The 16,654-nt window shown below is 37.0% G+C and overlaps 1 non-coding gene across 1 annotated transcript; it reads left to right on the top strand.

The window, feature by feature from the left end:
* Window positions 1–271: 271 nt before the first annotated feature.
* Window positions 272–375, top strand: LOC122106964. The gene has a single exon (XR_006147272.1). It is a non-coding gene; the product is annotated as a U6 spliceosomal RNA (small nuclear RNA).
* Window positions 376–16,654: the final 16,279 nt, after the last annotated feature.

Genomic DNA, 16,654 nt, shown 5'->3' with positions numbered 1-16,654 from the left:
ACTTTTAACTAAACTTAACACTTGCTGCAGTGTTCATTATGACAGGTGCCTTGTATAGAATAATTGAATTCCTCCTCCTACACACCTCTTGAACAACAAATATCTGGAATTATTTTGTTTTTGACCTGTCCATCTTGATTTTATTCTTAAATGTGTGCTTATGTAAGAAGTATATGGTTCTAAAATTTCATGAAAATTCTTTTAAACTTACTTTTTGTTGAATTGTCTAGTTTAAGAAAATCAATTACACTTTATTTATAAAACATGTTCTATGTTCCATTCAGCATCACCTACTCTAACATTGGAACGATACAGAGATTTGAATGGTCCCTGTGCAATGATGGCAGGCAAATTCCTGTACCATTCCATACTTTTACAACAACAGATGCTGGAGGGGATGTGGCCACAAGTTAACTGTACTACACTCTTGGTGGGAGTGTCAACTTGTTGAACCACTTTGGAAAGTAGTATGGAGGTTCCTCAAAAGACTTCACATAGAACTCCCCTAAGCACAGCAATCCCACTTTTGGGCATTTACCCAAAAGATCACAAACAAGACGGTACCAAAACTACCATCACAATTATATTTATTGCAGCATTGTTCAAGATAGCTAAGATATAGGACCAACCCCGATGCCCCTCATCAGATAAATAGATCAAGAAAATGTGCTATTTATACCAATGAAATTCTATGCCTCCATGAGAAAGTATGGCATCACCCAATTTGTTAGAAAATGGAAAGACTTTGAAAAAAATTATTAAGTGATGTAAGCCAAGTCCAAAGAAACATAGGTCACAGGGTTTCCCTAATTTTTAATAACTAATATATCTGGGATAAGCAGAAAAGGTCAAAATCTATGCACATATGACCAGATAAGATGTTGTTAAGGGAAATGAACTCCCAAATAGGAACACAACTGTTTTTCTTTCTTGCTTGCTATTTTTCTAACGTACTTATAACAGGCTATGTGATTTTTTTTTGTTTCTTTATATGTTTCTCCCTCATGCTATAACCCCTGTTTTCACTGTATTTGAATTTGGTGTGCCCACCTCTTGTACATACGCTCCTGTAATTTGGGGAGGGGAAGGAAAAAAACAAAATGCTGAAATAGGGATTCAGGTTGACCCATTGTAACAATGAGATGCACAAGACACTATGTTGAAAACTGAACTTTACAATTTAGGCAGGGGAAGTGGGGAGGGGAGTGTACTTGTAGAGGTGGGCAGGAAAGGACGGTAGAGGGAAAATAAAGGAGGAGGTAACGAAGCTTGTTAGGAAATGTACTCATTACTTGCTCATGTAAATGTGACCTCTCTGTACAGTATTTTTAAAATAAAAAACATATGAAAATGTTCTGAGATGAAAGAGTTTATTTCCTTTATTTTACTCATATAATATGGCTAACAAAGAAATTAATGCAAAACACTGATATGAAGGTATTTTGAATGAATGTGTATGTGTGCACGTGCACGTGTTCTCATGTACTTGCATGTATGTTGGTGTGCTCACAGTTTGAAAAAAGGGCGTCAAAGTCTTGCTAGGCCTGCTCTCTAGATTGGTGAGCTACTATATGAGCTACATCTCCATTCCTGGCCCTTTGCTAACATTAAAATTTTTGAAAAATAATCTCATGAATTTATTTTGTCCTGATTGGCTTCCACTGTTATCCACAGATCTCTGGATCCTGAGTAAATATGCCAAGTAGTTAGGATTACAGGTGTGACCAACCAGCACAAGGCTTTCAGAATAATTTTAAAAGTGGAAGAAAGTTTACTTCACGGGGGCTTGTTTTATCATCTCCTACTTATAAAGCATTTTGGAGTGATTATTTGTGATTTTTTTTTCGTTTTTTGGATTCTTAAGAAAGTGATGATATTTAAAAATTTAGTACTTTTTAAAATGGAACCTGGAAAAATGGGACAGAATATATTTGTCTCTCTTATAAGCTCAGCTCTGTGCATGATAACTCAATGTCACCAACACAGTCTGTGTTGAAGACAAAATGTAACAGAAAACAATCACCATGGCCAATAATTGCTATGGTATTATTTCTTCGACAATATGAACATTGAATAGAGAGTGTAAGAGAATGGAGAGATTTTAACTACCTTTTGTGTATTGCTGAAAGACTTTTGGAAACTTTGACTCATTTCCTTCCTCACAGTGTGTACTTGGGCCATGCACTTATTGCCTTTAATTACAATTTTCCCAACACTAAAATGGCAATAACATTAGCATTATAGAAAATGTTATCTTAAGAATTAAGGAAATTAAAACTTGTGAAATACTTAACATAAATTTCCATGAATGAGTTTTAAGTTTAGCCAGCAGTTTTTTTAAAAAATACTAAAAAGAATGTGATAAGTATTACAGAAATCATTGCATATAGTGAGCAAACAGAAGTAATGTTATCTATTGACCATGCTCTTCTTCCAAGGAAGCCAGGTGGATTATTTCTCATGCTGTAAATCAAACTTGTTATCTTATGTCTTGATAGTGTAAAAATATCAGGACAAAATAATGAAGGAATGTTGTAGACTGAGGTGAAGTCCATATGAAAATGTGCAAAACTGATAAAACATAAAAGTATCTGAGCATTATATTGTGTTTTACATCATTTAAGTTACATTGCAAAGTTAAGTAAGACCTAGAAGAATGGATTCTCTTTTTGATGTCCTATCATAGGTCCTTGGATGAACTCTTTCCTCATTCTTGTAAAGACATCATCAGATGAGAGGAACTATATTATTTTTTGTTTGCTTCTGTACATTTATTCTTCATTTGAAATCTGAACTACTTGAGACTGAAAGAAAATAAGGAAATTAGAACCGCAGTCTTTGGAAAGAACAATCAATGTGAAATAAATAAAATGCATACAACCTTGTAAGAGGTCTGACTAAAGTGAGTTATATAGTCTCAAGCATAAACGGAAAATGATTAAGCAATATCATGTTATTTAAAATGGAAAATCTTAGGAGTTGCTTAATATTGTTCCTTTCCAATACCTTGAATTAATTATTGATTTTGTATAGCAAGATTAAAGATGAGATTAAAAAGAAACTTGATTAAAAGTGGACAAAAGTTCTGAATAGACATGCTCTCCTTAAAGCCCTGAAAATTTCCAGTGGGTTTACAAAGTTCTTTAATACCACTTCTATGCTGGTTTAATTCTTTTTCAGCAGAAGTCATTAGAGAAATGTAATTCAAAATTACTATGATACTACTTCATAATTATTGTAACTTTTATAAAAAAATCAAAGGAATCGGATGTGGTGGTAAAGGCTTTTAATTCCAAGCATATAGGAGGTTGGATTTAAGTCTAAGGCCAGTCTGGAGTACTGAAGATAATAAAAACCTGCCCTTTATTACCTTATAATAAAGGTAATAATGCTGAGAGTGTGGAGAAAAGGAAATTTTCTACACATTTCAACAAAATGCAGGTTAGTATTCTCCTTGTAGAAAGTAATATGCAGCTTTCTAAAAACTTCAAAGTTGAAATATCATCTGCCCCACCAATCATGTGATTATTTCTCTATGAGTAACTCAAATATATCTGCAGTTCACTGTACTCATCATTCACAGCAACAGCCAAGATATAAATCGAAGTTCAGTGTTCAACTACAGACTAATAAAGCAACTGTGGTACATGCACAAATATCTTTTTCTGTTTCATCCTTAAAATAGCAAGAGACTTCTCCCATTAGCCACAACTTACAATGACCTGAAAGATGTATTCTAAATGAAGAAAATATTGTCTTCTGATCTTTGTAAACACACACACACACACACACAGAAACACACACACACACACACACACACACACACACACACACACACACACTCACAAACCAACATCAAACATTAAGAGAGAAATTTTTAAAAAGTAAAGCAACGTGGAATTGCTGGGGCATTTAGGTCACAATGTAGAAGATAGTAGATATACAGGATGAACCGGTATAGAGTTGTAATGTACAACATGAGGATACAGGGGACAACACTGGCCTTACATGGTTTCCCTTATTTGCAATATCTAGTATATGTCTGAGTCAAGCAGGAAAAGTCAGATAAGGTGATGTTAGGGAAATGAACCCTACGATATGTATTCAAATTTTTTTCTTTCATGCGATTGTTTCTAACACATTTATAAGACTAGTTATTTGTTGCTTTGTATGTCCCTCCCCCACAGTATAAACCCTGCTTTCACTGTATTTGATGTCGGTATAATTTGTGGAGGAGAAGGGGAAAAACAAATCGTTTAAATAGGGAAACAGGTGGACCCATTGCAACAATAAAATATACAAGTCGTTATGTCGAAAACAAACTTTACAATTTTGGTGGGGGGGGGAAGGGGGGAAGTGTAGGTGGGGGGCGGGGGGAGGTTCAGAAGGGATAGGAAGGAGAAACAAAGGAGGAGGCTACAATCCTTGTTAAGAAATGTACTCATTGAGAGTTCCGGGAAGATGGCGGAGGAGAAGCTGGAATCTGAACAAGCTCTCACATAGAAAGCAGTTTTAGAGTTCCAGTGAACAGTCCTAAGCCAGAGAATCACACCAAGTGAGCCATCACAGGACAGAGAGTTAGACAAGAGAGGGGAAGCCAAGACAAGGAGACACATCTGAGCGCCTGCCAGCAGCCGCCACGGCGGCGGCAGGGTCGCCGCTGCGACCGCAGCCGCGGCCATACCTGAGCGCTCACACAGAGAGTCCGGGACGAAGGAGCCAGACACAGCGGGCGAGAGGATTCTACTCAACACCAGCAAGAACCGACAAGGAGCGGACATCTTCATCCTGCAGTTTGCAGACCAGAGACGACCCAGGATCCAAGGCTCCGCGTGAGTAGAAGCCCGACGTCCTCACTCCTTCTCAGGGAGCAGAGGAGGGAAGGCCACCCCTCCCCCCCCCCAGCACCGGTGATCTCCATCTTGGATACCGACAAAGCTCGGAGGAGCGGCTAGCTCCAACTCAGGCCTTGGAATAAAACGAGTCATTTAACAGGTCACAAGAACTTAATGGCGAAGTGACCTGCCAGACTCAGCTCCATCCAGGGAAAACTCACCCAGCTCAGGCACCAGCCATTGGAGCGGCTTTCCTCACTGGGTAACCAGAGCCAGAGGCTGCCCCTCCCTCTAGCAGCCTCCACAATCAATTGAAAAACAGAACCCCTGAGAATGGCTCCAGGGTGGGCTCTGTGAATTTTTCACAAAATAGCCCCAGGGAAAAGCTACTGTTTGTTGAAAGGCCTCAACTCTACCAGAACCTAGCCTCATCACGCCTCTTTTGTGATTCTCAAAGCAGATCACCCTCCCATTAAACTAACCTGGGAGGGGGATCTCAAAATCTTGGGTAAAGCAGAGCATTTCTCTGCCTGTTCGAACAAACTGACTTAAGAAACCAATCAAGCCACAGGACCTCAAGCTGACCAGAGACTCCAACAAGAGGCTGGTTACAGACAAAAGAGAGATACAGGATTCTTCCCACCCCTCCCAAAAAAATAAAAAAAAAAAATCAAAGAACTTTTTTTTTCTTCTTTTCTTTTTTCTTTTCTTTTTTTTTTTTTTTTGGTACCTTATATATATAAAAAAATTTTTTTCATTTTCTAAAACTTTTATTAATCTTTAATTTTTGTCTTTTTTGAAAAATAATTGTTTTCCAGTAACTTTTTTTCCCCTCTTATAATTTTTATTTTAGGAATACGTGAATGTACATTTTCCTTTCTTTTCTTGTCTTCTCTCTCTTTTTCTTTCTTTCTTAATTATCTTTTTGTTTTTTGTCTAGCTCTACTGAACTTCTGATCTTTTTTTTCTCCCTTTCTTATCCTTTCCACCTTTTCCTTTCTTTTGTTCTTCTGTAAGTGACTTAACTCTTGTCCTGCACATCCTCAGATAAACCCATAGTTAACTAGTAAACCCTATCCCCCATTGTGTACACACTTAATCCACAAATTTATTACTCAATCCGAAACCTCTGAGACTTAAATTCCTTAATAGCAGTACTACCTCTTTATACCTATATAATATTTTAAGCATTTTTTAAGTTTTTCACATCTCCTCTATCTCCCTCCTGTTTTCTCATTATATTCACATTCCTCTCTAAATAGATGGTCTTTCAATCTCCATAACTATATTAATTTTTACGTTTCTAATTTTTTTTCTCTGGTCTCTTTTCATTTCCCTTTCCCTTTCTTCTTTTTCTCTCCCTCTCTACTTGCATCCTACCCAACCTATTTCCTGCATTGAGATTAGGACATAGTTAACTCTCCCTGTGCCTCCCCACACCAATCTATTCCTAATTTTTACCCACATCTCTCCCTAACCCTAAAAATTTCTGGTTTTCCAAATTCTTTTCTGCGGTTTGAAGCCCATTAACATATAGTTGTTGAATAGATGTATCTGTTGAACTACATTGTATCTGTAGACTATTGACTGTATAAATGCAAACGTTGGTTGATGGTTGCCTTAAGATAGTGTTCTAGCACAAAACTGGTGCTATTTTCATCTCAAATGGGCAGAGTAAGCCGGAAAAACACAAGAAAAATGGCAAATCCGGGTATCTCAATTCCCAATCTTGATAATCAGGGGTCAGATCAGATAATGAACAATCCAGAGGAGAGTTCCCAAATAGCTCTACAAACACTGGTGGCAAACATGATAAATGAGAAGTTTGACAACTTACAAAGGACTCTGTATGAGCGTGATAGGGAGAGAGAGGAGGCATCCCAAAAGTTTATACAGGAATATCATAAGCGTGAGGAAGCTACTCAAAAACTGATACAGGATTTGTGTGAACAACTTGAGAATACTCAAAGAGAAAGGGAGGAATGGCATGAGCAGGCTGAGAATACTCAAAGAGAACTGCAGGAATCCCACGAACGGGAGGAAAGAGAACTGCAGGAATACCACAAACGGGAGGAAGCTAATCAAAGAGTAATTCAGGAATTGAGAGACCAGGTAGAGAACACACAAAGATCACTAAAGGCATTCATGGAATCCATTAACAAAGAGCTGAAGGAAGTCAGGGAGACCACAAAGGGAATGCTGAATGGAACCCAACAGAAGGAATGAGAGTCCAAAGAAACCATAACCAATCAACTAAGTGATTTGAGAACAAACACTGAACACCAAATTAAGGAAGTAAAGAAATTCATACAAGACCTAAAACAGAGCTTCAACAAAGAACTAGAAGCCATCAAAGCTGACCAATTAGAAGGAAAAGAGATAAAAAACAAAGTAGAGAGTCTTGACAGCAGGTTAGACCATGCAGAAGATCGAATCTCAGGGATTGAAGACAGCCTAGATGTTATAGAGAAAGAACATACAACCATCCAAGACAAGTCCAAGAAGTATGATAGATCTATCCAACCCCTGGAAGACACCATCAGAAGGCCTAATCTAAGGATAATGGGTGTAGAGGAGCACCTGGAAACAGAAGTTAATGGTCTAGGAAATTTGTTTAACAGGATCCTAGCAGAGAACTTCCCAAACATACAAAAAGATAGGCCTATTCAGATACAAGAAGCTTTTAGAACCCCAAATAGACCAGACCAGAATAGGACATCCCACCGTCACATTATAATCCACACAGGATCAACTCAGACCAAGGAAAAGATCCTTAAAGCTGTCAAGGAGAAAAGGTTAATCACTTATAAAGGGAAACCAATTAGAATCACCTCAGATTTCTCAGCAGAGACAATCAAAGCAAGAAGAGCCTGGAATGATGTATGCCATGCCCTAAAAACAAACAACTATCAACCAAGAATACTGTACCCAGCTAAACTCTCCTTCATAACTGAAGGCCAAATAAAAACCTTCCATAGCAAAGAAAAATTGAAACAATACATCTCCACCAAACCAGCCCTACAAAAGATTCTTAAAGATGTCCTACACATAGAAAACCAACAAGACCGCAACGAAGGCCAAGAAACTGCACCCAAACTGAGAATCCAAGAACCATAGGAAGAACCCAGTTTTCGCAGCCCCCAAGAAGGTGGATAACATGGCAGGAACTCCCAAATAGCTCTCAGTCCTATCTCTTAACGTTAACGGACTGAACTCTCCAATTAAGCGACATAGACTGTCTAGTTGGATTAAAAAACAAGACCCTTCTATCTGCTGCCTGCAGGAGTCACATCTTGCCCGTAAAAACAAACACATTTTCAATGTTAAAGGTTGGAACAAAATCTACGAAGCAAACGGCCCCCATAAACAGGCGGAGTTGCAATCTTAATATCAGATAAAATAGACTTCAAATTAAAATTCGTGAGAAGAGATAAAGAAGGTCGCTACATACTAATTAAAGGATCTCTCCTTCAGGAGGATATTACAATTCTAAATACCTATTCACCAAACAATGGAGCACCCAATTTTATCAAAGAAACACTACTTTCCCTCAAATCCTATATAGATCCAAAGACATTAATTGTTGGCGATTTTAACACACCACTCTCCCCACTAGATAGATCAACTCGGCAAAAACTCAACAGAGAAACCACAGATCTAAACAGCTGCATAGATCAACTAGACTTAACAGACATTTACCGAACATTTCACCCAGCAGCATCAGAATACACGTTTTTCTCAGCAGCACATGGAACGTTTTCTAAAGTAGACCACATTTTAGGCCACAAAGCAGACTTGTCTAAATTCAGAAACATTGAAGTTATACCTTGCATTCTCTCTGACCACAAGGGAATAAAATTAGAACTCAACACCAAAAGCCACCAAAGAAAGTCCGGTATCACATGGAGGCTGAACAACACACTGTTGAATCAAGAGTGGGTCATGGAAGAGATTAGAAAGGAAATTCAAATGTTCATGCTATTCAACAAAAATGAACACACAAATTACCAGCTCCTCTGGGACACAGCAAAGGCAGTACTCAGAGGCAAGTTTATAGCTCTGAGCTCCTACATCAACAAATTGGAGAGATCTGAAACTAGCAATTTAATGACACACCTAAACCTCCTTGAAAGAGAGCAGGAAGATAAACTCCAATCCAGTGGACAGAAAGAAATATTCAAAATTAAATCAGAATTAAATGAATTAGAATCCAAAAAAACTATAGAAAGAATCAACAAAACAAACAGTTAGTTCTTCGAAAAACTTAACAAAATTGACAGACCCTTAGCAAATCTTATCAGAAAAAGAAGAGAACACACCCAAATAAATAAACTCAGAGATGAGAATGGAAACATCACCACGGAAACAACCAAGATTCAGAACATTATAAGGGATTACTTCTCAAAACTTTATGCTAATAAGTTTGATAACTTGACAGAAATGGACCTCTTCCTAGCAAATATTGACATGCCAAAACTAAACCAAGATGAGTTAAACCAGCTTAACAGGCCCATATCAAGCATTGAAATAGAAACAGCAATAAGAGACCTCCCAGCTAAGAAAAGTCGAGGACCAGATGGTTTTACAGCGGAATTTTACAAGGCCTTCAAAGCAGAGCTCACACCAATACTCCTCCAACTCTTCAATGAAATTGAAAGAGAAAGCTCACTACCGAACACATTCTATGAAGTCATCATAACCCTCATCCCAAAACCAGGCAGGGACTCATCAAAGAAAGAGAACTGTAGACCCATTTCTTTGCTGAACATTGATGCAAAACTTCTCAACAAAATTTTGGCCAATCGACTTCAACAATTTTTCCAAAAAATCATACACCACGATCAAACAGGATTCATTACAGGGATGCAAAGCTGGTTCAATATACGCAAATCAATTAATATTATTCATCACATCAACAGGAGCAAGAATAAGAATCACATGGTTATCTCAATAGATGCAGAAAAAGCATTCGACAAGATCCAACACCCCTTTATGATGAAGGTTTTGGAAAAATTAGGAATCCATGGAACATTCCTCAATACAATAAAGGCTGTATACGACAAACCTACAGCAGCATTATACTCAATCGTGAAAAACTAAAGCCATTTCCTCTTAACTCAGGAACAAGACAAGGATGCCCACTCTCTCCACTTCTCTTCAATCTAGTATTAGAATGCCTAGCTACAGCAATAAGACAAGATGCAGACATAAAGGGGATCCAAATAGGGAAAGAAGAAATAAAACTCTCCCTCTTTGCAGATGACATGATCTTGTATTTAAAGAATCCCATAGACTCCACTCCCAAATTACTCAAGCTGATTCAAAACTTTGGCAAAGTAGCAGGTTATAAAATTAACCCCCAAAAATCAATGGCTTTTCTGTATGTCAACAATGAGAAAAGTGTGGCTGAAATTAGGAAAGCAACTCCATTTGTAATAGCCCCACAAAAAATAAAATACCTAGGAATTAACTTAACTAAAGAAGTGAAGTACCTATATGATGAAAACTTTAAAATCTTGAAAAAGGAAATCAACACAGAACTTAAAAAATGGCAAAACCTCCCATGCTCCTGGATTGGAAAGATTAACATAGTGAAAATGGCGATACTTCCCAAGGCTATCTACAAATTCAACGCAATACCTATCCAAATTCCAACCTCATTCTTCAAGGAAATAGAAGAGGCAATCCAAAAATTCATATGGAACAATAAAAGACCCCGAATAGCAAAAACGCTCCTGAATGGAAAGAACACTGCTGGAGGAATATCAATACCAAACTTCAAACTCTACTATAAAGCCATAGTAATCAAAACAGCTTGGTATTGGCATAAGAACAGACCTCAGGACCAATGGAATAGAATTGAAAACCCAGAAATGAACCTACAGACCTACAGCCATCTAATCTTCAATAAGGGAGCTAAAACAATAGAATGGAAGAAAGACAACCTCTTCAGTAAATGGTGCTGGCAAAATTGGTTAACTACATGTAGAAAACTTAAGCTAGATCCGTATATATCACCCTGCACCAGAATCAACTCCAAATGGATCAAAGACCTTGAACTCAAAGCGGACACTCTGAAAACCTTACAGGATGGAATAGGAGAAACCCTTGGTCTCCTTGGCTCAGGCCGAAATTTTCTGAATAGAGACCCGGAAACACAACAAATCAAAGAAAGGTTGGACAAATGGGATTGCATAAGGTTGCAGAGCTTCTGCATGGCAAAGGACATAGCTAGCAAGATCAATAGAAAGCCCACGGATTGGGAGAAGATCTTTACTAGCCATACAACGGACAAGGGTCTCATATCTAAAATATACTTGGAACTCAAAAAATTAAACCCCCCAACAACAAATCCTCAAAGAAACAACTGCCCAATAAATAAGTGGGCGAAAGTCTTAAAGAGAAACTTCTCTGAAGAAGAAAGAAGGATGGCCAATAGACACATGAAGAAATGTTCAACATCCCTAGCCATAAAAGAAATGCAAATCAAAACAACATTGAGATATCACCTCACTCCAGTTAGAATGGCAAAAATCAAGAACTCTAACAACAACAGATGCTGGAGGGGATGTGGACAGAAAGGAACCTTACTTCATTGTTGGTGGGAATGTAAACGTGTTCAACCACTTTGGAAAGCAGTATGGAGGTTCCTCAAAAGACTTCACATAGAGCTCCCCTATGACCCAGCAATCCCACTTTTGGGCATTTAATCTAATGTTTACAAACAAAACCACACTAAAGCACAACTATGTTTATTGCAGCATTATTTACCATAGCTAAGATATGGAACCAACCCAGATGCCCCTCAGTAGATGAATGGATCAAGAAAATGTGGTATATATACACAATGGAATTCTATGCCTCCATCAGAAAGAATGACATTGCCCCATTTGTTAGGAAATGGAAAAACTTGGAAAAAAATATATTAAGTGAAGTAAGCCAGGCCCAAAGAAACGTAGGTCCCATGGTTTCCCTTATTTGTAATATCTAGTATATGTATGAGTCAAGCGGAAAAGGTCAGATAATGTGATGTCAGGAAAATGAACCCTTAGATGTGTATTTTAATGTTTTTTTTCTTTCATGCATGTGTTTCTAACACATTTATAAGATTATCTTTTTGTTGCTTTGTATGTCCCTCCCCCACAGTATAACCCCTGCTTTCACTATATTTGATGTCAGTATAACTTGTGGAGGAGATGGGGAAAAACCAGTTGTTTAAGGATACAGGTGGACCAGTTGCAACAATGAGAAGTACAAGTTGTCATGTCCAAAAAGAGCTTTACAACGTTGTTGGGGGGGGGGGGGAAGGAGAAGGATTGGGATTAGGGGTGGAGGGGGGAGGCTGGGAAGGGATGTGAAGGGTAAACAAAGGAGGAGGCTGCAATGCTTGGTAAGAAATGTACGCCCATGTAACTGTAACTCCTCTGTACAGTACGTTCACAAATAAAATTAAATTAAATTAAAAAAAAAATCTTGAGATGTACAACAACTTCAGAGACTTATTAACAGGAATGCCTGTCTTTGTGATGACTTCTCTTCCTCCTTAAGGCTGGATTGAGGAACAGGTTAGATGAATCAAAATAATGCTACAATGAAACGCAGATGCCCCTCAGTGAATGAATGGATCAAGAAAATTGGGCATACATACACAATGGATTTCGACTCATCCATCATAAAGGATATTGTACCATTTGTATGGAAATAGAAAGACTTGGGAAAAACTATTAACCAAAACAAGACAGACCCCAAGAAACACAGACCCTAAGAAACCCTCATTTGTAGTAACTAAAATGTGTCTATAAATCTACAAGTATACACACTGAATGATTTTTTAAATACATTTGGACATAATAAATTATGCAGGTCTCTAAACAGTCACACAGTGAGGCCAAAAGAGGACATGCATAGGAGCAGATAACAAAGGCTCAATAGCTATGTGCATATGATCATATAAAATAATATCTTACGAAATAAACTCTAAAAAAAAGGAAAAAAAAAAAAAAGAAATGTACTCATTATCTTGTCCATGTAATTGTAACCCCTCTGTACAGTATTTTCACAAAAAAAAAATAGAGTGAAGCTAAGTAAGTAGGAGTTGTTCTTCTGAGTAGGGGTTGCTCTTTTAGTTGTGCTTCCTTCATTAATGGATAAGATGAACATAATTCTTTAAATATACCTGCCTGTTTGCAGAAATAATAACAAACACTATACCAATAATGTTGCATGCTCAATATAGAACAAAATGTCAAATTAAAATACATGATATTATCCTTGGTGTAAACTAATTATTGCAAATAATGGAAACCATGGGACCTATGTTTCTTTGTCCAGTTTACTTCAATTAATATGATTTTTTCCAAGATCTTCCATTTCCTTAAAAATGAAATGGTACCTTTTTTTCTGATGAAAACATAGTATTGCATGTACGTATATCTCTCTGTTGTGTGTGTGTGTGTGTGTGTGTGTGTGTGTGTGTATGTGTGTGTGTGTTTCACTTTCTTGATCCATTCATTTACTGAGGGGCATCGGGGTTTATTCCATATCTTAACTAGGGTAAATACTACTGTGATAAAACATAATTGGGCTGGTAGCTTTAGTGTGGCCTTGTTTGTGGTCACTAGGGTAAATGCCCAGAAGTGGGATTACTGGGTAATAGGGGAACATTATTGTGTACATCAAGGATAATATTAATAGTTGAGCAGAATAGCTCAATAGCTATGTACATATGACTCTATAAGGTGATTCAAAGTTAAATCAACACTTGTTGATTTAACTTTTTGTTGTTCTTAATATACTACGTGATTTGTTTTTATCCTTTTGTGTTTTCCACACCTATAGTTCATCGCCTGAAGACACTGTATTTTAATCTGAAGCCCGGGCATTGTAAATATGTTGTTCTGAACTTGGAAATGGAAAGAGAAAAAACAAAATGGTGAGACAAAGGACAAAGGAGTAACCTATGCAACTGTGATACTCACAAGACAATATGTTGGAAATAATCTTGGGGGGGCGTTGGGAGAGAAGAGGGAAAAATTGGAGAAGGGGTAACAAGTTAGAAAAGAAATGAATTCCTTACCTTACTTGTGTAAGTATAACCCCTCTGTACTTTTCCTTAACAATAGAATTTAAATAAAAAATAAAATCTAAGAGAGCAGCAATACAAGAGATAGCAGAGGGGGGAAATACTGTAGTATAGTGCAGTAAAACAGCTGTTGAGACCAGAAATTTTACTTTTACATAGGAAGTAATAAACTAGCACACAGATTTTCAGCCTCATGTCAGTCATTAAAAAGGGGAAACAAAATGCACAATCAGCAAACCAATAGATATAAAATAGAAAACTAAGCAAGTTGAATGGATGACTTGGACCAAGAATAACAAATGACACAATTAGGTAACAAATAACAAGCTGGTAAGTTTAAAAAATATTACCCATAATTCTATTAAATGTTGTGTACATCACAATTTGTTAGCACTATAATTCAAATCACAGTTAAATAATACATCATTATTATAATGTTATTTATTTTTGATTTCTTAATATTGAATATTTAATATAAAATTTTAATTTTAGCAGCTATAGAAAAGAAGAAAGTGAAATTAATTTTAATGATATATTTCATGAATTGTAAAATTGAGAAACAGTAGAATTTAAAGAAATAATTTATCATTATTGTTTAATTTCTGTGAATTAATGTAATAATTCAAAGTGTATTCTACACTTAACACTCATCTTAACATCAAATAATAAATTATTTCACATGACTTGGTTTTAGGTGGAAGGATTTAGCACTGTGGTAAAATTCATACCACACAATACACGAGGGAATGTCCCCTCTCATCCAGTTTAAGTTGTGGAAATTTGATTTCTACATGAATGTTAAATTCATGTCTAGGTGACATATATACAAGTATATAGAATTATATGCATGAGGAGTACTTCAGATGATACTTAAAAGTCATATTCATTAATTAAATTTTTATTATTTTGTACCAAATAAATATTTATAGAGAGACTGAATTTCTGAGTAGATGATGGTGTATGTGGGCCAGATTATGCACATTGATGCTTATTTTATATTCCTGATATTGTTTCTACAGTTAGATTTAATTTTCCATAACTGGGTTAAGTTATTATATTGGATATATGAAAGTAATTTTTTGTCATTAATCCTTTGCCAGTTGTCTAATACTAATATAATTTATCCATGTGTTAGAAGTAATGGAAATAACAACAGATATAAGCAAGATAAATCAGTCTGAGGTAGAAAAGAATTTTCACCTTTATTTTGATAGCTGGTCCTCTTTTACACTACAGAATATTCTTGGGAAAATGTGCTCCATTCTGGCCACAACTGCAGAATATTATGGTTTGATCTATCAAAAGAGAAGGAAGGATGGGGAACCTCCCTTCCAAAAGTCTGCTCCCAGAGATGTGATCTGCTTTATGGTGGTTACTTGAAAATGAACATTTTTCACAGTCAACCTTGAAAAGCCATCTTGATAGACCATTTCTGTAAGTGGATTACTACAGACTTGTTCATGGCTTTGTAAAGATGCCAGATTTCCTCATTTTGAGACAATTTAACAGGAATTTAGTCACCTGTTTTTGTATCTTTCAGGGAAAAACCAAATGACCCTAAGCCAGGGAATCACTGGGGCCCAGAAAAGCTACTACCTTGAATAGCAATCCTAGACCTCTAAAACAAAACACACACGCGCGCGCACGTGCGCGGCGCGCGCACACACACACACACACACACACACACACACACACAAATCAAACAATCAAACAAACAAAAAAATCCAGTTAGTACAGCCAGTCAGGGCTGCTATGACAGCCTACTTGAAGTCAGGCAAAAAAAGAGAAGCTGAGAGTTATTTAGCTGATAACCAATATATTTTTTATGAGGTAGACTGAAATGAGACCCCAGAGAGAGGGTCAGGAAGACTGATCAGAGAGACTAAAATTGGCCACACAAATGTTGGAAAATAAAATTCTTTGCAGAACAAATAAATCATAGTAAGCCTGCGCATATAAGAACAAGACAGTAAACCAAATTCCAGAAATGCACATTTTCTTAGAGGTCAGCTTAATGAATTAGCAATGGAAATATTTGAATTCTTAAATATTTGACCACATGTGGAAGAAGGCTGAAGAGAAAGAAAATGGCATCATTCTGTTAGGAGGTCCAACATCACATTAGGAAATAATCAAGCACAGATTTGTAATAAAAAGAGTAAATAATTATTCCAAATGAGGGCTTCATTTGTTTTGATCTAACAGTTCTTGATTTAGGTGCTAGCAATTACCATACAATTGATCCAGTCCCACAGCTGAGTTAATACTGACCGCATTATTCCCACATGAAGGAACAGAGAAAATTTACAAATGTCTGATGAAATGAGTAGAGAGTGAAATGTTCTAATAATTATATCTGAAGTTTAGAAACAGGTGATGAGGTGGATTTTCTTTTCTAAAATTCCCTCATTTTTAGCCTGGTGCCAGTGGCTCACAGCTGTAATCCTACCTACTCAGGAAGCTAAGGTCTGAGGACGGCTATTCAAAGCCAACCTGGGAAGGAAAGTTCCTGAGACTCTTATCTCTACTTAATCACCAGAAAACCAGAAGTGGCACTGTTGGTCAAGAGGTGGAGCACTCACCTTGACTTGAAGAGCTTAGGGACAGTGTCCAAGCACATACTTCAAGCCCCTCAACCAACAACAAAAATCTCCCTTTTCTTGGATCTTTTCCTAACATTCAACAAAGAAGCCATTTTATCAAGCACTACATTTAAGTCCTATTCTAGCTACTGCAA

Source organism: Dipodomys spectabilis, unplaced genomic scaffold (genome assembly GCF_019054845.1).
Source record: "Dipodomys spectabilis isolate Male_0828 unplaced genomic scaffold, ASM1905484v1 ptg000044l, whole genome shotgun sequence".
NCBI lineage: Eukaryota > Metazoa > Chordata > Mammalia > Rodentia > Heteromyidae > Dipodomys > Dipodomys spectabilis.
This window is presented reverse-complemented; position numbering and strand designations above follow the sequence as displayed.